Source organism: Anopheles gambiae, chromosome 2 (assembly GCF_943734735.2).
Source record: "Anopheles gambiae chromosome 2, idAnoGambNW_F1_1, whole genome shotgun sequence".
NCBI classification, from domain to species: domain Eukaryota; kingdom Metazoa; phylum Arthropoda; class Insecta; order Diptera; family Culicidae; genus Anopheles; species Anopheles gambiae.
The window spans coordinates 108300137-108323485 of record NC_064601.1 but is presented as its reverse complement, the minus strand read 5'-3'; the positions used below and the strand labels follow the sequence as shown (position 1 = coordinate 108323485).

General features: G+C 43.5%; 1 protein-coding gene across 4 annotated transcripts in view; it reads right to left on the bottom strand.

The window, feature by feature from the left end:
• The window catches only part of LOC1270184 (EGFR adapter protein), a 65823-nt gene extending 45683 nt beyond the window's left edge, over positions 1-20140 (bottom strand). Inside the window, exons 1-2 of one of the 4 annotated variants that reach the window (XM_061643182.1) lie at positions 19869-20140; positions 16266-16770 (exon numbers count right to left, since the gene is read on the bottom strand). The gene's annotated coding sequence lies outside the window, so the exon portion shown is untranslated. The remainder of the gene's footprint in view (positions 1-16265; positions 16771-19868) is intronic. The other 3 variants (XM_061643183.1, XM_061643184.1, XM_061643185.1) reach the window with 3 other exon arrangements.
• Between the last annotated feature and the right edge of the window lie 3209 nt (positions 20141-23349).

The following is a 23349-nucleotide window of genomic DNA, read 5'->3' as shown; positions in this document are numbered from 1 at the left end:
ATGGATGGAATTTGAAAAATCCTTTGAATATTCCAATTTCTTGTGTTGAATTCAAATCCGAAAGCTTCATTTCACAGAAGAAAAAACCAGACTTGCAGGCACAACGTCCCACCAAATAGTGTTACAACGCTACAACCCTTCATATCAAGATCTACTCCACGCGTACAATATCGCCCATAAATCCGGCCCAGATATCTCCCATTCAAACTCGTTGTGCATGGAAATTAATGCCTTCTATTAGGTGCAATCAAAGCCAGACCATCGAAATCGCCCCTAGCATCCCTACTGTCCAGGACTAGTTTGTACCGTACGGTGTCCATAATTCAGTCACTCGAACCAACCGTATCACTCGGTCCGGGATAGCTAAACTGTGGTAGCATTTCTTCAAAACGCACCCCGATCGGAAGCTCATTTGATTATCTATAATAAGCTGCTGCGGTCCCCCGCCCCTCGCCCCCCGATTGGGTTGGAATTAATATCGGACAGTGCAGTGCACTGTCCATGCTTCTAATTCATCAGCTGACTGTGACACACATTCAACTGTGCGGCCGTGAGGATACAGTTCGGTCGTGGGGAGAAGCCGAACGCGGGGCATGTGTGGTGCACTCGTGCACTCATTAATCTCCCACCAGGGTGGCAAACTGAACGGGTTTGACCTCCCCACAAAAGCCCGCCCAAAAGTTAACCCGCCGGCAAGTACGAGCTGGAAGGATGCACTCACCAGCTGCAACGGGGCACTGCAAGTTAGCGGACCGATTCGGTTGTCATTAGCATCGCAGCGAGCAGTCGGTGTAAAGTCGGATGCACCCAACCCAGGACAGTAGATGGGACGGATAAAACCCAGCAGTGGAGGGCTTGAGTGCAGTTCCGCATTGCCGATTGCTGGACGTTCGCTGGATAGTGCGAGCCACTTGACTGCTGCGCGCCCGTACACTGTGCGATCGGGTGGCTACGTGAAAGTGATATATGATGCTGTACTGGGAGTACGTATTTTCGGCTGCCCCATTTCTGGAGTTCGCTTGTTGTGGCGAGATTTATTACCGCACAACTACACGGACAACACTGTTCGTGGGGGAAGTGGCAGTACTACTGCAATAGGATTGCAATGCTGGGAATTTGCGGCGAAGAAAGGAGCAACGATCTTGCGCCGACCGATGTTACAGTACACATGCTGGTTCGGTTCAGTACAGGGTGCATCGATGGGCATTGTGTGATTTATAGAAACATTGGAGCTGTATGTAGTTCCAGTCCAAAAGACCAAACAACATGGACATTAATTAATCATATTTGTGCTGTGTTATTAGCATGTGAACAATGGAATAAAATTTTGTGGCTTTGTAAACGGAAAAAGTATAATAATAATGATCCAGCAATATCTTCCAAACAATACCACAACTCTTTACTAAACACCCTATACCAGCACGAGCTTAGCATCCAATCACATCTGCCCACCGAAAGCACAAGTATCCTTTCGGCAAAATGTTTGGTCACATGTTCGCAACGCAACAACGCTTTGCACCAGCAGCGGCCGGCCAAATTCCACCAAAATCCCATTTCCCATGGCAAATGCAGCCGGCAGCTTCGTTTGATGTACGGTGACGGTGCTGTCTCGGGACAGCGTGATACACTCGACGAAGAAATTCATTTCACGATGTTTCCGGACCGCAATCACGTACCTCGTTGCACGCAGCAAACAAACAACAAAAAAAGGAATCGCTTCCAGGAAAGCATTTACAGGGACGCTTACCTGTAGCCGTCAACCTGTCGATAGGAGATGATAAATTGAAATCCCTGTCCCCGTTGACGGAATATAATGCGAAATAGGCAGCTCAATTTTCTTTACGGAACTACTTCGTTTGGGTTCGATAGGGGTAATCTTTTTTAAGGAAAGGGAACGGGATAAAGCAAGCATTTAATTGAACGAAGCTTTTGATGATGCTAATTAAATGGTTCTGGATCAATCGTGTACGCTGGTGACTGGCTGAGCGTACATAGCAATTGATCGCAATTCCGTATGATCAATAGCCTGATCATTTACGAGCACAGCGGGGACATTCCGAATATCGTTCTGCAATTCCTTGGCTATGTTGTACTTCTACACCCGAGAAATGATTACTTTTACAGCTCCCAGTCTGATGGAACTTTTTGATCGTAAATTATGTGAAACTCTTATGCGTAAATTGTGATCAACCTGAAACATAAATTCATTTCATTTGTGAAGAACATATGCTATTGCAATATATAACTCTTCTATAGAGATAAGCCTCAAAACATTGAACAATTAATACCCAACGAAAGGTTATTTTACTCTCCAACTATTTACACTTTTATGTACTATAAAACAGAGAACTGTTTTTAAATTATTGCGTCGTTAAAGGTTGACGTAAAAATTAACCAAAAATGCATTGTTGATATCATTTTCAAACGAAACGAAGCAATGCAATGTCGATTATTGCATGAATCAAATACACCCATAACGCATAACAACGCAATCACTCAAAGCGAAATTAGCACCTGGGACAAGTTTGTTGCATAAGTACTTTCAGCAGTTATTAGGGCTGTCACGCATAAGAGCTTACTCAACTGCTCCACTCCTTTTTTGGCTCATCTTTCTTTTCAAACACAGCTATGAAAAGAACATAACCGACTTGTTATGGGTGTTGGGTTTCTCACAGATCACAGTTGTGTCACTCATGTCTTTCGCTTATTAAACCATCAACATCAAAGATGATCCTCTCGTTCGCCTTTCATTCAACCTTTGCATTCCTTTGCCGAAACCTTGACACACATCGTGAAGAAGGGACTGTACAGTACCCAAAGGCCCACCATTGCAACATTCTCTGCCCATATTGTTCGATGTATGTATGCAAATATAAACTAACTCCGCATCTAGTTTTTGCCACCGCTGCTGCACTGCTTAGCATATCCTTGCACCGCTAATGAACAGGCTGCACTCCAGGCTGCAAGTGTTTTTGCGCATCCTCTTAATGTGTTTTGCTTTTGTGTTGGTGTAACGGTGTGCAGTGTAGCGGACAAGATGTGTTCACACTCTAACTTTAACCCGGGCCGGCACCTTCTATTCATGCATTCGCCACTGGTAGTGCAGCTTCGGAAAAAAGGTCAAGTACGTTTCTTCTACCATTCCAAACGAATCCAGAGAAAACTAGGCAAAAGTGAAAGCCTCACACACACAGGTCGGGCCCGAGTGCATGAGGAAACATAACAAGATTGGCAAAAGAGGCTGGAGCTACATCTTCCAATCCTTCCCTCACTTTGCTGCACATTCCGACGATTTATTTGTCCGCCGTGTGTTTTGATGTGTTACGTTAATGTATTCATTAGGATCTTCCAGGCGAGATGCGGTCGAGGCAAAAAAAAACAACAAAACCCGGGAAGCAAACGATGCTGGATATGCTAATTATTCGTTAGAAGCGCACTACACTCAACTCATCCGAACTAGTGTTTTTTCCCCCATTTCGCTCTGAAACTGGACGCGAATGTAGGTTAACTTCAACTTCACATTAAACCATCAACTTCATCCAAACAGGCACAGCGGCGCGCATTTGTGTGTGTGAACAAAAGCTAACACCCTTGTCTGCCGAATTCACAATTCGCCGCCCGTTGGATAGGGAGATGAAACATTTTATTTAATCATGTCACTTGGCTCTTCGGGCTCACGCTCGTCAGAACCGCGGTTGCGCGCCGTAAAGTCGCAGCGCTCTAATTACTTATCCAAACTATGGCACGCGGAAGTCGTAATAAATGCTAGAAAAGGCTTCCGAGACGATGCGTCTAAATTAAATTTTTTCAACGTTTCCCCTTTTTATTCATCATGTTCAGTGCTGTTTAGAGCGAACCGGATGTTATCTTAAGCATTTAGAAGACAAATTTATGGCACCGTCCTGCTCGGCGTGTTTGTTGTGACGCAGTGGGTGTGAGGAATTGGTATGTAATTTAATTAAAAATTACAATACAATAGAATGAACCAGAGGCAATCAACCTTAATTGAGGTGTTTAATTGTATTCTCTTGAAAGTAGAAGATTTGGTAATTTTAAATGTTATGAAACTTTACACATTAAACAACAAGTTTGTAACGTGACCCTTGTTCTATCAATATTCTATTACAATTCGTCGAATGATACACTTATCAAAAGGAGCCTATCGTCATCCGGCCAATGTGCAAGCGATACACATCGAACTTAAATGATTTGTCGAACCGCACAACCGCACAAAAAACATCTTGTATTTCGCTCCATCGAAAAAGGACAAGTGGGCACCCCTCACACCACAACTAAAGATTGTGTACGTGAGTGTGTATGTTTTCTTGAGAAACATCTCATCTCACTTAACACCGTCAATTTTGGTTTTCGGGCACCCCACGTCCCTGGGCTGTAAGACGACGGATGAGTCTCCTTTTCTTTCCCATTCTACTTGCACCCACTAAACGATGTTTGAAAGATCGTAGATGTGTGTGTGTGTTTTTTTTTTCTTCGTCTTACTCTCCCAGTCCCATCCACACCGTCTAGCGACACTTTCGTAAGCACCGTTTAAGTGTACCTTCGATGACAAACGCTTCCAAGCCGCAAGCACATTTCCACCAGCGAAGAAAGCGGGAAACGAAAACTTTGACATTATTGTACGCCAAAGTTTGCTTTCTCACGTGACCTGGCATAAATTCCACCCCGAACCAGGCATGTTTGGCTGCCCGTTCATCCCGGGCAGCGCGTGAACCGGTGGCACTTCCGAAGCGATGGAACGATTTCAAGTATCGGAACCCGAATCGCTTGACGCGATACCCACTCGCAAACGGGGCACGATAATCGGGCACCTGGACCGGATGTGAATATTTTGCTTTTCACCTCTTACAGGTTTCCCAAAAAAAATACGCACACACATACGGGTAAGATTGTCTCGAATACACACTTTCTAACGATTCGAAGCCATTCGAAGCAAACCACTCTTGAAGGGACGCCTTCGATGATAGGTGACACATTTCAAGTGGTTCTCGGTGTGCAGCAGTAAATGGGAAACCGAAATTGGTATATGCTTTACCAGCCCGCAACCGGAACGTGTGCGGAAGCATTTTATTTGACGGATTTGAAGAGCAAGCAAACCGGAATTTGGTTACACAAATTTTGACCACAGTTTTGCATTTTGGGTTTTATTCTTGCTTTGTGTTTTTCTGCTGAAAACAGCGACAAGTGCTCTCCATGTAACGATGAAGTCACTTCCAACATTAATTTAATATTCAAAACTCAACAGTAAAATGCCGTCGCCCGCACAGATCTCGGTACCTTAATTTTCCGACTAATTTGCAAATTGTTTCTTGGGAAAGAGAGAGAGAGAGAAAAAAACGCTCTGTATTTATACAAACCATTCAACCACATACACAGCTTAAACGGCATAATGGAGCTTTCTGCCCGTGTGCTTTGCGTAAGGGGAAGCGAGTGCTGTGCCACCATCAAATTCACACAACTCTAAAGTGTATTTACCCTCATTCATATTCATGCCCATGATAAGCGGTCGGGTGCACCACCCAGTCACACATGAGCCCCCATTATGTCGTACTCACTTTACCTCGAAAAAGCGGAACATTTATCCATCGCTTGTCGCCAGTCCTTTGCCGGTGGTAAATTTTAGCTTTCATCCTTTGCAAGGTTAACTATTTTGGGGCTAGGGATGATTTTAGATTTTTCTTATTGTGGTGTACAACCTGTCTCTCTTTTTTCCTTTTCTTACATATTTTTACAGCTCCCCCAACAAAAAAAAATCCCAAAACAGATGCACATGAACAAGAGCGTATAAAAATAAACAAAATTCCTTCAACGCGCCCGAAAGTATGCACAAGTAAACACACTTTATCATCACTTCCATTCATAAATGTACTCGCCTTACCCTGCGCACAGTGGCGGATTTAGGGTGTTGGGGGCCCTAAGCGTTAAAAGGAGTGGAGGCCCCCCGGTTGGTGTCGAGCGGGGGGGGGGGGGGGGTGCATATTGTTGCATTAGGTTTTGAATCAAACCCACTTCAATGGTTTGCTGGCGGGGGGGGGGGGGGGGGTGTGTGCTCAGAATCCCTGTACTGGGCCCCAATAGTTTAAGAGTACCTTCATCCATGGGGCCCCTAACTAGCACAGAAGCTCTTGTTGAGACTACTGTACACATTGTTCTATGCTGAACTTCCTTACACGGGGCCCCTACATAGACGGGGCCCCCCGCGGCCGCTCAGTCCGCGCACCGTTAAATCCGCCACTGCCTGCGCAGGAAACCATGGAGCCTTGTGTTCTCGTACCCGGGTCGGTTGCTATGCTCTTTCACGTTAATCTATCTCCCGAGCAACTGGTTGCTCGGAATCCAATCAGTCACGGTAGGTTCATAGAGAGCCAAAAAGCCACCAAACTGGGGTGCGGGAAGGAAGGGTGCGAAACGATTTCCTTTTTTTTTCTCCAGCCCCCGCTTGTAAGGATCGTGATTGTGTGTTTTTGGGGTAAAATTTGGCATCCACTCCATCACAGAGCTGATTTGTTTTCCATTCCTCGCTAGCACTCGTTCTATTATTCGCAGGTCGCGTGATGTTTAACCGTCGGAAAATAAGCTTTCTGAAGCATTTCAAGGAGTAGGAGTAGGAGTGAGCATTTTGTTATGCTTCAATCGCAAAACGTTTCAATCATTCAATGCTCATTACATATTCTTCTGCACAGATATCGCACATGTGTTTGTTCTGTTCATGTATTGTGTTAAATATAGATGTTAATTTATTTCATCTTTATTTTAGATAGAACACAACACTGAACCAACACGGGTTCTTCCCTCGCCGCAGTGTGACCACCAATTTGGTGGAGTTTGTATCTCACTGCCATGCTGCATTCGCTTCGAGAGCCCAGATGGATGTCATCTATACCGACCTTAAGGCTGCCTTTGATCGGGTGAATCATCGCTTGTTGTTGGCGAAGCTTGCTCGTCTTGGATTCTCTGCCTCTTTAGTGGAGTGGTTCGAATCTTACCTCACCAATCGTCGATATCGCGTCAAAGTTGATTGTATGACATCTAGGGAATTCGTGAGTTGTTCAGGCGTGCCACAGGGTAGTAACCTTGGACCCTTGCTGTTTTCTCTATTTTTCAATGACGTTACTACTGTAGTAAGGGAATCTGAATGTTTATTGTATGCGGACGATCTTAGACTTTTTTTTCCTGTGAGGTGTTTTGGTGATTGTTATGTCCTGCAAGCATCGATCGACTCTTTTTCCGACTGGTGTCTGAACAACGACCTACAAATTTCTGTTGATAAATGTTTGTCCATGTCGTTTCACCGTTCTAATTGTCCAATAGTGTTTAACTACTGCATCTCCGGTACACAATTACAACGACACAGTGCAGTAAAAGACTTAGGAGTTACTCTTGACCGTAAACTTGACTTTCATATGCATCATAACGAAATTATTGATAGAGCGAACAGAATGCTAGGATTTATACGCAGGCAGTCGAGAGAATTCTCCGACCCACATTGTCTTGTCGCACTCTACAAATCACTAGTCAGATCCATCTTAGAATACTCCTCAGTAGTTTGGTGCCCATCGTCGTCGTTATGGTCGAATAAGATTGAGTCAGTGCAGAAAAAATTCACCCGTTTGGTCTTACGGTTCACACCCTGGCGTAACGTAGCAGCGAGACCTAGTTATCATGCCCGGTGTTTAATTTTTGGACTCGAATCTCTCGCTACTCGTCGCGAAACGGCGCAAATATTATTCATGAAAAAAATCATCCTAGGAGAGATAGATTCACCGGACCTTTTAGCTAGAGTTAATTTCCACGTACCTGCTCGTATTTTAAGAAACTTTAGGCTACTAAGAGTTGACCAAACTAGACGTGCATATAGCGATAATGAACCTTTGACTGCGATGGCTATCAGATTTAATGCACATTATGACTCTTTTGACTGGAATTCCCTAATTTAACCTGTTTTTCTTGCTGTGATACTCTGTGTTATTTATTTTGTGCTGATGTTACATTGTACCGTGATGCTTTATGTTATTATAAGTTTAGTTTATAAGATCAGTGATAAGGCCAATTATGGCCAATCACTTAACATTTACAAATAAACAAATAAACAAAATATCTAAAAAAAATCTATAAATACTGTATAAACCTTCAAACGTACAGCTTTCACCACACGGTTGGTCGATTAACGTTGCAAAAGAGATAAACGATGAATCATCCCGCTGCTTTATTGCCTGACCATCCTCATTCGCCGCAAATGCCAGATGAATGATGTCAATGATGATGTCAGATTGTCTTGCAGACAAAAATGCAGACGAAAATCATCGATCAAATCACAGTGGAATATCACCTGATCGTAAAAAAATGCAGTGAAATCTTTCTAAGATGTAATCTTTGTCAAAATTGTTTCTTTAAGATGAGCGTTTGGACGGTTCGGTCATATTCCATACATTTTATATCTCTTCAAGATGAATAATGTGTAAGTATTTTACTGCAAAAAGCATTCAAACATCTAAATTTTCACAAAGTTTTTTAAAGGCCTTTAAACATAACGATACGCATACACAAAATGTGCCAAAAAAATCCCCACAAATATTCTTTTGTTTCAACTCCATCTCACATTACACATATTTTGCAACCATCCATTGTCAGACGCTACATTTAATGGAAAATGAAAACCACACCATTCCTAACCGTTATTATGCTGTGAACAGTAGGAAGCAAACAGCAGTAAAAAGGCTTTCATGCCCGTGCTCTCATTATTGTCTTAAACAAACAGCAGTGAGAGCTTTCTGATGGTAGTTTTCATTCCACTGTCGTTCTACACATTACATCGCTGCCACAGGGACAGGGACATGGGCGGTACACGATGGCGATGGAAATTAGCCGGCAGCCAATTACGACCTGATTGGAAATTTTCATCAACCACGGAGAATGCGAAACGAAAACAAAACCATACATACCCGCCGGTATGCCACATTCATTCCACCGGGCTATGGAAAACGTTAAGATAGTAGAGAGTGGTGCCAGAAAAGAGCAGACAACAACAGCGTCCGTAGGGGATTGCAGAAAACAAAACCATGCTCCAAGTACCAGTTACATTTGGCCGGTTGGTTCTATTTTACTTGCCGCGAGTGAAAGTTAATCACTGCAGATGAGGGAGAGAGAAAAAACAAAGACTTTATACAAGTATTTCAGCTCATCTCTTTCCCGATTCTGCGACCAGGCTAGCTAATTAAACCTGTGCACTCCCCACGTGTCCTGTACCCCCGTTCCGAATGAAGCTTTCAACCAGAATGTGTGTACTGCTACTGGCAAACATCGACCGAGGACATTTCGGGTCACCACCGCAGGACTGCCCTGTGGCTTACCTGTGGCACCGAACTGCACCCCAAATTGCATCCGTTTTACAGCATCCTGGCCTGGGGAAGGCAAACAAGCAGGAAGTTTGGTTGAGTATGTGTATGTGTGTTGAGGATTCGATGCTCCGAGCTGTTTTCGATCGCGGTGATACTTCCAAACTAACACCACTAGCATCAGTTGGTCCTCTTTCAAATGATGATTAAATCGTTCAAACACACACGCACACGAGTCGGCCACAACGCGAACCCCTCTCGTGAAACCCTCTCGTACCGGTTTGCACTACCAAGTAAATATTTTGTATTTCAACAGTTTATACATCATTTCGTACGACACACAGTAATTACTTGGAACACAAAACCCCATTTCGGATTCAGATACTACAATACTATGAATAGTGAGAGTTTGTATAAGAGAGAGGGAGAAAGAGAGAGAGAGAGAGAGAGAGAGAGAGAGAGAGAGAGAGAGAAAGAGACAATAAGAGAAAGATTTTGGCACGGATTACAACTAAACAGAATGCTGGCCCACAGTTGACAGCTCTTTCCGTGATTGTACCAGCTTCAAATAAATCGTAGTAAGTGCTAAAATGAGATAAGTTCTGTCTTCGAACTTGTATTTTCAATTTACTAAGAACAAACCATCCTACAAAGAAGGCGTTGTACACCAAGCCATTAGCAATGTTGCACTGCCATTGACAATCGAACGGAAAGCACACAAACTGATAGCATTTTACAGATGAAACTGGTTTGAAATTTACTTGCCAAGACACAATACAGTCCAAGCCCTGTCGCTTTCGGCACACTCGACTCGAGGCCAAAGACAAACACTGCTTGCCGCTTGCGAAACGCCTGAAGCTTCAAGCAGCCCGAAACCAAAGCGATGAATTGGAAAAGTTTATCGTTCCATTCCCGTTTATTTGTCGATGCTTTATGAGCTTTTCGAAATTAATCTCTTCGCAAAAGACACTCCCCAGACACAAGGGAAGTAAGTGATTTTATTGTCCCGTGGGGTTGTCTCCCGATCCTCGTTTCCTATCGGCGAATGAAACAATCGCGTCATCAACAGCGATTGTTGTGCGCTATCGATAAAGCTGTTCGACAACCGCACTGCACTGTACTGTGTTTCGTCGCTCGCATTCACTTCATTTTGTGGAAAAATCCTTCTTTACCGAAAGGTATTGAATGATTTGTGTGGAGTAACTTTTTTAATTCATTCGCTTCAATTCAATCGCTTTCATTCGCGATCAATTGTTTATCGCGGCGTTTACCCCGCGCTTTCCCTCGAAAAGAAAGATAAAAATCGATTAAACCAGTTGATAAAATTGAACTTACAGCAAACGCTCTTGACTCATTTACGAAAGGCTGGTAATTTCACACGGCACACCATCTCATCTGCAGCGTACATTGATGGAGTACACAACCACTGCTAAAACTGATCGTAAGATCGTGATGTTGTACGTGCTGCATGTACTAGTTAATAGCTTCTCTTTCAAAGTTATCGTACCGAAACTAGGATAACCTTTTATGTCGTACATGAAGCCGGTGTGCTGTTCGACGGTTTGATGGCTCACGTTTTAGCTACATGTTAATAGCCATTAATCGTTACATACAACGCGTTTCGGCGATGTTGGGAGATGAATTATGGCGCGTAGTAAGCTGCTTCATTCGGAGTTTAGGCCAAGAGGATCGTTTCACTAAAGGCTGTAAGTGTTTTACAATCACGTGTTTCAAGACGATCGATGTGTTGTACAAGCTTAAAACGCTCTAAACATGTTTGTATATGCTGATTAAACTTATTGTACGAAAACAAAAAAAATACTAATTTGCGCATTTTGCAACAAATTTTTGTGATGATACAAAACCAAATGCATGTAACAGCTGACGAGTTATTTAAATTCCAATATCTTTTCCTCCAACAAACCGATAGCATTCTACGAAACAACGATCAAACAGACTAAACCGAACCTTTCTGTATTCACACACAAACACACACACTCACACAAAAACTCACGCATTCCGGTCGATTGCAAGGATCGAATTCCAGGTGGCTTTGCGGTGCGGTTTTTCTGGCTTGTGTTTCATTACCGATTCTCCCTTTTTTACCCCCTCAGGGAGGGTATGGGTTTACCTTGTACGTATCAGCCGAACAACAGCATCAACAACAACAGGCAGGTTCAGACGAGCATTCGAAGGTTAATTACACGCGTCGATTAAAGCAAGCAGCGCATTAAAAGTGATGCGTTTAAGAGGAGATTCCCTAGGACGGCAAGGGACGGCCAATCGTCGGTGGTCTTGCAAAGGACTGTGTATCAAAGTGTGCGCTACGATCATGTTCCGGCAGGTAGTCTTTAAACGATCAGGAATAGCAACATGAGTAGCTTAATGTGAGGATTCGTTGCTTGCACCAAATCGTAGGATAAAGAATTGAGATTATTGAAGTATTGAGTAAATTTTTACTATTCGAAACAAAATCATCCTTTTTAAAGATCCATTTACAGACAAAATCCAAATGATGATATTTTGATAACTTCAAGTGAAACTCAAACATTTAGCAAATAATGATACTGGCAAAATGAAATCATCAAAAAAGCAAGACGAACATTTGTTACCATCGCACCTAATTTCCTGATGGCATTCATCCTTATCATGCACTTTCTCTGCACCTAAAAGATCAAAGTTCGCAACTGCCCTAAAAAAACGACCTGCTCGCACACATCGACCCTAACTGTGAATGATCTCATGTCATCCGGCGAATCAAAAGTCTTATCTCGCCAACACCCTATACTTTGCGCACATTAATAAGATCATCGTCCACCCGAGCGATGATTAATCACTCAAACTTCACCCCGCCAGCAGGGAGGGTGAAAAGAAAGAAAAGAAAATACGCGCTCACACACACAGAACACCGAAAATGCCAAAAATGCCTCTGTAGGCACCGACCTACGGAGGAGAAAAATTGCAGCTCATTTACCGAGACACGGTCACCGTGGTAACGAAGCAGAAGACTGGCGAAAAAAAAACTGCGAGCACCATTCCAGAACCATCACCACCACCATCTACCAAAGCTTTGTAAATCGTAGTGGAAACGGTTTGAAATAAAAAAAAAGAAACGAAGTAAACTCTTCGAAAAGATCTTCAAAAACGTCCAGCGCTCCAGGCAGCAGCAGCAGCAGCAGCGAAAAAAAAAGGTGAAACAACTCGCAACTTAGCAGAACGAACTGACTTGCAGCTCTGCGTTGGGTGTAGGCTTTTTGTTGTTGTGTTGCTGCTCCATCAACTATTGGCTGTTGCAAAAGCTTCTGTGTAGCTGCAGATGCTGTGTGCACCTACCCTTTACACCCTGGTTTGTGAAGAAAAATTCTGCCCGCTGCTCCGACAAAAAACTCTGCCTAACTCTGTGTGTAAGAAACGAAACACACACTCACACACACACACACGTACGGATATTGAGAGCCCATTCCTTCCCAATCCAGACGGGGGCAATTTCTTTTTCCCATGCCTCGGGAAGCGTTCCCTCAAACCCTCCACCGCAATGGCGCGCGGTACGATGATGATGCTCCGGTTTTTCCTCTCCAAGATAGCAGGCGATTACTTCGGGCGCTTCGATTATAGGAGCCGCCTCTTTGCCGATATTTCGACACGCTTCCGTCAGCACGGTTAGCTGCTCAGCCAGGCCCAGCCGCCCAGTGTGCCCGTGGCGTTGGTTGGTTGTAAAATTGATTTTCCATCCTCTCAAATCTCATCAAGTCTGGCTTTTGGTGTGTATGTGGCTGAGCCGCTACACGCCCTGTACGGTGGCGGTACACTCGAGGTTTGCACTTTATTAAGGAGAACTCTTCAACGCGCTTTACGACGTCTGCCAGCCCATGGCGAAATGAAGCATCTTTATCCGCGCTGTGTATGGGTTGTGCTGCAGTTGTGGAAAGCTGAAAGCATGGTGCGAGGTAGAATTGAGTCTTTAACCGACACTCTTCAGTAAGAGTGTAGTAATAAAGTACATTTTGATTCCGAAATAGCTTCAAATTTTATGAAATAAATGATTTTGTTGTTGAAAAATGGTGTGGGCAGAAACCTAAGTAGCAACTACGTCAAGATTCTTTTTCACGATCATGTCATGCCCCTTCCGATAAACGTAATCGAAAGATCGATCTCACTACACTATACAAACACACTCAACCCTCACAGTACGCTTGCAACAGAAAACAGAAGCTTCCCTTACTCATATTCTACACCTTCCAACTCAATGCCAACAGTGCCGGTCGAGATTGAATCGAGAAGATTTTTCCTTTCGATTCAGCCTTAAACCACGATGACCTAGGCAGAGGGGCCTCTTAAGCTGACGCGAATGATGAAGAAAAATGAAGCAAATCTCTTAATAGCCCCGTCCGGCATTGGAAGTCGACATTAAAAGAAAGGTACCGCCCGAAACGAGCCGCGAACGGATGGCAACACGCAGCCGCGGCAGGCCGCCGATTTGAATCGATCGATCCATCGATCGGTTTCGAACGGCGGCGAGGAAAAGCAGAGTGGAATCGCATCGAATCGCTGCTGCTGCTGGTGCTGCTGCACGTTGTTCTCGCTGTTGAAGTATTAGCGATTTATGGTCGGCTTACGAGGCCGGAATGAGCTTTGCTCATGACGTCGGGTGCCGGGCACGACAAGCAGGAGATTCTGTACTACTTCTCCTAGGTGACTTGTGAAGCTGTGCGCCCACCAAAAAAGTGCAGGAAAACAATCTCGACAGTAAATAAAAGAAGATCCTGGGTTGAAAATGGTTCTCCAAGAAGTAGTACGACATTAGGGATTGATAAGTTTGTAGAAGTTCTATTAAATGTAATATAGATTTCGTTTTATCCTAATTCTTAGCTTTGAAGAAGGTATTTACTTTATGAGTTTCAATTTTAATAAAATAAACAACTGTAAGAGGAACGCATAACATAACACATAGAAAACGGAAAAAACAGAAATTATCTTAAATTTCTGAAAATCTCTACAAAACACTGTATTTAAACACTCCACAAAACCTTTCAACTAACACACCCAAACAGGCCAATGACGAACATGGAGCAGAAGAATTAAAACCCCCAAGTAAATGCATTTAGCGAGCCCATTTTTCATCATCAGTTTCGATTTGGCCAATTGCCAGCGTGCACCGAAGCGATCTGAACCCGATCGGGACTAAAAGCTTCACCCGCCCTCCCTGATTGGCGTCACATTGATGCACCGTGTGGTTTATGCACCGCAGCAAAGGGTAGGAATCAGTGGCGGTTAACATGTTCTCCGGTGGCAGCAGTATCTAAGCTTTCGCGTCGAGCGCATCGAGAATCGTGAATGTCATATTTGTAGTGCAAAAGGAAGCAAACGCCGAGGGAAGAGGGGGCATTATACCGTCTCAAGACGATCGCCAAACAGTGCACGACCATGTTGTGTAATTAGTAGAATTCGCGGGGGCAAAATGGTGCGGCAACTAACGTGAAAGAAATAAATCCAAATAAAAGCTTGCTGTGTCTATTGGGGGAGCCAATTGCTCCTCTGCATCCCACCGCATACGCTTTTATGTTGTTTGCTGCTGTTGCTGAGGATGATGATGATGCGTGCAGTGCAATGGCTTGAGGATTTTGGGGAGGTCCCTAACCAGTGAAGAAAGAAACGAAAAATCCCATCCCCGCTTTCGCAGAGAGCGCAAGCAATTGGCTGTGAATTCAATTTTCTAAACAGTAATTACCGGTACTTACCGCATGGCAATGCCTCTTAAATGGTTGCACCGGTTGGAAGGAGGGATAGTGTGACATAATCGTGTAGTTTTGCAAATGCACGAACCGATCGTGATTTTGGGTGGCAATATTTTGCAGAACATAATTACATCGTGCCAGCGCGGAGGCAAATCTTTGTTACAGTTTTTGCATCGTGTTGGGAAATACAATATCGTCGTTTTTCGTTTCCACCCTGCAGTCTGAAGTTGCGCGGTTGGGTGAAGGTTTACGTAAAGGAAGCACAATTGCTTGCCATAAAAATGCCAATAATCAAATATGGTAAGCACTTAGGCAGTGGAGCTTGCAACTATTTATTTTCGGCCTATATTTGGTAATGCTTATTAAGGTAGGGCGGGAGAGAAAATGAGGCAATATTGTTAAGCACAATTGTTTTGAATTGTTGTGCAATCATGACAAAATGCGAGCAAAAGCTAAATTAAATAGATATTTTGATATTTTATGTATTTTTGAAATTATCACCAACACCATCACTATCTAATGTATAGTTTATTTATTAAATTTGTAATCTAAGATAATTGAGAATATATGGAACTTACAAAAGTTTGAATCATATATTGGAACAGTTCAAGCCCTAAGTGGAAAATTGCAAGCAAAGTGTAAATATTTGCTTGCACAAATCGACGAAACCAATTGAAAAACTCATAAATTTTAAAAGTTTTTGCCTCGTATCCCTGCAAAAATTAAAAACTGAATTATATGCTTGACATGGTTTTCTGAATCAACTTGATAAAGCAGTAAAATTAACTAAAATGTATCAGGCTGCTTGCACCAGTAAATACAAAGATCCCCTGACAACTTACAAAATTCCACTATTCGGTTGACTGATTCCATTATACGATAGAAAAACTATAGAGAATGCTTGTAATATTCCACCAAATCCATTACATTATTCAAAACTTTGTATTTATACATGTTTTTTTGCCTTACATTACTTTTACTTCATATTACATTATACCAAGTGACACCACACAAAGTTGGATACTAAATTGTAATCAATGCAAATATGCGGCACAACAGATCGTAGACTTTTATAACTTATAACACATTATAACACAACACAGAAGATACACAGGATACATCTCTTAATGAAAGATCCTGTATAATCAGAGATAAATAGTATATAATTTATACTTACTTTGCAGTTCAATGTCGCTCGATTCCTCTGCTTATATGATAAACATAGTTATATAAATTTCTTGTTTTCTCGATTTTCTCTGTAACTTTGTAACTCTCTCACTGGCAGGTAATTTCAAATCATTATTTCTTTGCAATTCCAGGTGCACTTTTCCTTAAACCTTTGCGTCACTTCCACTTTTTCTTAGAGAAAAACCTTGCCAACACTGAAGTAAAATTTATAACAACAAGCCACAACTCACACACACACAGCCGCAGACGCACACTCCATAAACCTACCACAACATCGCACACAAACAACACTTATCATCCGGCAGGCCAACGACCGGCCAAACGCTTCGGCGCGAACGAATCCCACACACTGCCGCAACACACTTTTTGCCAGCTCTGGCACTGGTTCACCTTTGGCGATCGAAAACACTAGGATTGTGCGCACCACAGCACGAACACTAAGCCGTTGCACTAGAGGTTGCACAAAACCTGGATCCCCGGTCTGGAACCTGCTGCTAGCGTGGGGCCAATGGGACGGGGCACACACACACACACAAAATGGAAAGAAAACACACAAGAACATTACTTTCAAGGCGCTGACATCAGCGTGCTTGCACCATGCAAAGGCCGAGGATCGAGCACACACACACACACACACCGCACTGGGATCGAACTGATCCGTCCGATCGTTGTCTGTCGCATTTGAAGAATGGAGAAATAATTTAATAGAGAAGGCAGGAGAAACGGAACATGAGCGCGGCGAGTGAGCGAGTGAACACGGCAAACGATTCTGGGGGGGGGGGGGGGGGGGGATTTTCGTTCAACCCGATTGGCGCAACCTTCGGCAAAGCAAGGGCAACTCACAACGAATGCCGTTGCGCGAATATTTGTCGCACGCAGATGCACGCAAGCGGATCGGTCCGGACACAGTACCAGCAGTACCTCCCTCAACCGAATAGGGGTAAGAAGGGATGACAAAGTTCCGCGCGAACGCGTGCGAGGAAAGGAAAGGCCGGAGGTGGTTATTTATGTACTTCGACCGCTTCCGATACCGGTTCCTTAACTGCTCCGGACTGTTCGGGCTGGCTCGATTCGGGTGGGAATGGCTGTTGGTTTGTTTTTTATTTTAATTCCTTGCCATTTATTTTTCTATTTAATCATTATTCCCACCCGAAGCAACAGTAACGGACGGACTTTTGGCACAAGGCAACGGTATTGAATAAATAAGAAAATAAAAACAATCTTGCTTTATTCAATGAAAAGCTTGGCAAAGCTTGCAATAAGAGAAGCATCTTGTAATAAACATTTTTAGTGTTTTGCCATCTTTATTTACCTTTAAGGGTCTTTCCTAAGCAAAAAACTTTAGTTTGGAAACTACATTAAAGAAGGGAAGTGATTGCTCATCTTCAGACTGCATGGGGTGATTCACATGTAGCGCTAGTCACTGTGGGTGTGAGATCAAATCTCAACAAGATCGAGTCCCTGCTGTGTGCACAAGTCTATCCCTCTAGTTGTGTGTTTTTCAACAAGCTATATTTACTTTTCTAGCCAAAATTGTTCCATTTTATTACTGAAAATCAATGCAAAATACTTTTTTTCATTTCTGTGTGAAGTAAACTGATCTGTTGAGCTGTCTTCTTAATTTCATAAAAAATAAAGCATTCATCTATTCCAATCGACTTCCATTTTAGCCTATTCCCTCACATTATTAATTGGTTTAAAATTGATAAAACAAATATAATCACAATCTGCGTGGGCCTTTTGCGTCCCAACGGTTTTTGGTAAGCTCTCGTCCCTTTACGCTGCCTGTAACGAACGCATCGGTTGCCAATTTCTTACGGCTAACATATTTATTTTCTCCCCCTCTCCCCCCCCCCCTCCTCACCCCATCCGATTTGCATGCGAAAGCGATTATGCGTGCGTGGGCACGGGCTATAACGGTTCACATTTCCAATCCTCACGGGATGATTTTTATTCTCGTGAGATTTGCGACACCTTCCAGCACCCGCTCTTACCGGATTCCGGGTCCCCTGTTCCTTTGCCACGCTCCAGTGAGATATTGAAATCGATATACTTGTACGCACAACAAGGAAGAAAAAAAGAAAAGAAAAACTAACACACACACACACACAGTCAGAGAAACGAGCTTGAAGACGACGAAAAACATAAAATCTGTCACAAACAGGTTTCGGTGATATAGCGGCAAGGGAATGCCGAATGGCAATTGGGGAATGCTTTAGCCGTATAGCTGATTTGCCTGCCAGGCGGCCATTTTTGCGAAGGCAACATTAAAAAGCACACACATTCACACACACACACACTCACCACGGTTATCTGTAGCTTCTCTGCCTTCTGCCAAGAGAGGCAGGGAGACATATTCCCTACCGCGGGCATTAATTAGGTATCGAAGCAGATTTATTTGCCAGTTTAACTGCTTCAACCGGGCCAACAATTACACCGTGGTGCATGTTTAATTACGCCGTATATCATCGCGGGCTGGGAGGCAACGTTTTATAGACCCGTTTTGTCATAATCATCCCATTAAAACCGACCATTTCGGACCAGCAGATTTGAGAGCTTTCAATGAAGCTCTAACAGCCCGAAACCTGCCGTAAACACAAATGCAGCGGAAGAACGAGCGATCGGTGCTCGGAAATGGCGATTATGGCTCGTAAAAATATGAAAACTGCATTGGAATTGAAAATTATTTCCGCAACGATGCATTCCAGCCGAAAATATTGACTGCATTAAATAATTTATTCCAGCAACAAGACAACATTGGAGTTACGTTTGCTGCAAAATGACTATTCCAGCATTAATATAATTCTAGCTTCACTTGTTTGGTTTTATGGCAGCTCCTACCAGGTCTCCCTGTCACTCTGCTCAAGAGTTCACTCAACCTAGACAACCGCTGCCAGTGCCTTTAGCTAGTGCCGCCATAAGGATCCTATTGCCCTGACCTTCGTCTAACCCCGTGCAAGGATTTGGAGCATTGTGACATGACACCAAGACCGATGGCCAAGAAACGTCATTCCGTGTCTTTCACTGCTAGACGGGAAGTCTGCAACGGTCCACGACACATGAGCTGGATGTTCCAAACAAGCAAACAAACATGGCCCGTTCCCTTAACTAATTGCATTAATCGTACCAACAAACGAGCAACTGGAAAGAAATAATTCTACTACAGTGCAAGAAAACCTAAACTAGAACACCACCTCAAGCGATAAAGCATTGCCAATCAGCAATCAATCGTAGATGGTGGTATGATTCATGGCAAGATCAGTTTCACGATCGTTTGATCAAACATTACTCACGCACGTTTTATCGCAATCACTCCTTGTGCGTTTGAATCAAGACAAGCGCTTGCTCGTCGCTCCTTGCGCTCTCGCTCTCTCTCTCTCTCTCTCTCATCTAATAAACTCAACTCAGTGAGCAATCAACAACACCTGATCATTGGGATGAAAGATCGCGCACATGGCGTTACATTGACGGGCCCTCTAATCATTTCTGTGCAATCTTTTTTTGTTAATTAATACTCAACAGCAAGTCACTTGCAATCTTTCCCTGTGATTTCGTATGATCACTTCACTTTTATCTGCTTTAATTATTTCACCTGATGGCAGTGTAGATTCTTTTCCTTCTCATACAAACACTCTCAGACACACCAACAATTAAGCGCACAATTATCACACAACAGCACAGGGGTAACACGAAGCGTGCAGCGTTAAGAATGTAACATCACACTGGTACCATAAACAATTTCCACCACGGTAACCGTGGACAACGAAAGCGGACGCGCGCGCGCATCCACAACAAACCGGTCGATCCGCTCAAGAGACACGCGCTGCCAGCCAACGTTACCGTTCCGCGCGAGAGCTTTCCGTCAAATAATGCCGCATTTAAACGCGTCCAGATGCCGGGTCCGGTTGCCCCCGCTGTGCAGGTCTGCAGACCGGTCCGCTTCAATCGGAGACCGTGCAACGCTCGGTGCATCGCTCGAGCGTCAAGCGCAATGGGCGCGAAGAGTGCAGAACGATTGTGCCGCCCATGGCGAACGCTTTGAAAACGAAGAACATAAAATGTGTGAAATATAACTTTTGAGAGATTATAACATACAAATAATTTTAATTAAGTATAAAACATTTCATGCAAAATTCTTGAATAGTTGTTTTATGCATTAATTTCATTCATGATGAGATTGCAATTTAATTGAACTGCTTGTTCGGCTCTGCAATTAAACTTCAAAAATTATCACCAAAACCATTCCCAGTAGTTATTATTGAAGATTTTTAAAAAGAAAGCCTAAATGTATTGTTCATGAAATTATACTAAACATGAAAGCAAACTAAAACAGCTTAAAATCCACATCAGTAATCCTCTCATGAGCTCTGCCGTAGAACTCGACCAGAGTGCCCAGTGTGCAACCGTCCTGATCGAGTACACCCTTTACAACTACATCAACCGACCATGGCCCATAGGGGACCGTGCAGCAAAAGGCCTCGTTCGGCCCTGCTGTGTTGTGCAGTGTTTAGGGCCCGTTTTCATGTTTCCTTTCTCTCTCATTCTGTTTTAAATTTTCATCATCATCCGTTGCTCTTTAACCCGTTCCCGGAGCACACAGCCCGTGTGCTGAGTGCTACCCCGCTTACGGTCATGTTGCTCGGGCCCCGGGGTGCCTGTGGTGCTCTTTCCCATTTTCTCAAGCTTCTCTCTCTTTTTGTCTCTCTCTCCCCACACACACACACACACTGTTCTGGAGCGATTTCCGCTCATTCACCCCCAGCCAAAAAGGAAGCCCCATTTCACCTGAACTCGTTTCACCTTGACGAGTCATTTTCTTCCACCCTTCCCTTCCCACTCCTATCCCTGGTCCACTGGCCGCCGGGTGCTGTGTGCTCTGTGTGGCGTGTGGAGACCTCAACTCCCCCTCCGGCGGGGTATGGTGGAGATCCGTTTTCTCGTCTCTTCCGTTCTTCCAGCATTCGTTTTCCTTTCCGTTCCGTTTCGGAAAAAATGGGGGAATTCTTGTGTCATTCTTGCCCCTTTGCTGCCTGCTGGTTGGTTGGAGCGGGTTGGTTTCATCCCCATCTTTGCATAGTTTTGCATCGGTGGCCTTTTTTTCCTTGCTTCACCGAAACTAACCTACGCCTCGAAAATGAAACAGTACGTGGTTATGTGTGCAGACCCTTCACTTTACACAGCGACTCCCTATTTTCCCTTGCTTGGTGCGTTTGTCCCTAAAGACTGTTAAATAGGTTCAAAACATGCTGTAATTGTCACCGTCGAGCAAGATTGAAGAGGAAAATCTTCATACACGTTTACCCAATCATTGACAAGTCATTCTAATTTGTATAATGTTAAAAAAATCTCGAATGGTAGATTGTTTTTTTATTATTTGATTTATTTTTTATGATAAATTGTCGGACCTCCGCAGGTCTGCACAAACAGCTCAACTAATACTTATACTTATAAACTATCAGAATGTAAACGCTGACGAAGGCGATCTTTGAACACTGACGTAGAAACAATAAAATCAAAATATTTGAAATTTACTCAACACTCAGCTGTTAGCAAACTCACCGAAACAGAAAACCCTCTAGGTGGATTTGAATGTTAATTCCCACAATGTTTGGATGCTCTGGATGATTTTATGAGGCAAAAGAAGGCAAGAAAACAAAAATCCCACCACACGACGATAGGTTTTATGTTTTCCAAATTCCTTCACCTTCTCTATTACTCCACCTGCCACCTGGTTTCCGTCTTGCCTCTTAGGCCCGTGTCTGCCAGCAGCACTGTTTCTTATTTTTACCCACTCCTTCATTCTGTAGCCCCTTCTCTCTTTTCTGCATCTTTATCATCTGTGAGGTCTTGGCTTGCCTGCGCCCGCTTAAATCTCTCACCAAGATCTGCTCATACTTTAATTCGGTGATCTTTCATTCACATTCGCTGCTTTAAGTCTGAGCAACGTTCGTACCACCTTCGCGCTGTCTGGCAGGGGCAGAGCATGGCCGGTTGCTATGATACCTACACTAATTCTACCGTTTAAGCATCTACAGTGCACGACGAGTTGGTGGCGATACTGGATAGTGGAGTTTGTTTCTCAGTTTTTTTTTCTATTTATTTTCTTTTGTATATTTTTTATACTAATTATTTCGATAAGATAATGTGTGATTATTTTTTTGTTTTCCAATAAAAGTAGAAATCAAACGGCCCACCTCGTTCTGCTGTTTGACCTCATGTCGGCAATCAAACCTCAAATACCGTCAATCTGTCTCGGCTCACCTCAATCAGTCGCCCCAGACCGTTACTGCGTCACCGGGTCAGCAGGTTTCGTACAGCGGTGGAATGTGGCAGCAGCCACACGCCCTTCTTAAAATATTTTAAAAGCTTTTTGATATTGCCGTATGACAGCGGGTAATGTATGCAAGTTTTTTTGTTCTCTCTTTCGTAGCGTGATTAGCATCGTACAGGAATGTGGCATTCAAGGTAGACAAACGGTGCTTGCCAATGCCAAAAGGCTAGCTGAATAAACAAGGTCGTACCAGGTGGTTATCATACAGGAGGGCAAATTATGCAGAAATAAACATGGATTAGTGTTGTATGTTTGGTTGTTGTTTTGTTTGAAATGATACATTGTTGCTGTTTGGCCATTTCCACATTAATTAAGGTGAACACTTAGCGTCACGTCGTACGACCTAACAACATGTCTATCATGGGTTCAAACCCCGTATGGATCATGTTTCATATTAGCAGGACTGACTGTTATTGTATAGCCAAGCCCATTAGTAGTGACTATGTTAAACCTAGGAAGCGGTTCCATGGTACAGTCGTCAGCTTGCACGTCCCTTACCCACGACTTAACAACATGCCCGTCGTGGGTTCAAGTCTAGACCCTAGACCGTTCCCTCGTAGCAAGTACTACCTATTCTGCTAGGTGGTAGTGAATAGATCTCGGAAGCCTGTACATGCAAGCATTTCCGCGTAGGACGTTACGCCAAAGAGGAAAAGAAGAAGGCTGGCCTAAACTGACTACGGCTATTGCACCAATTCATAAGATAACAACTTAAAACTATATCTTATAATCATGATAATAA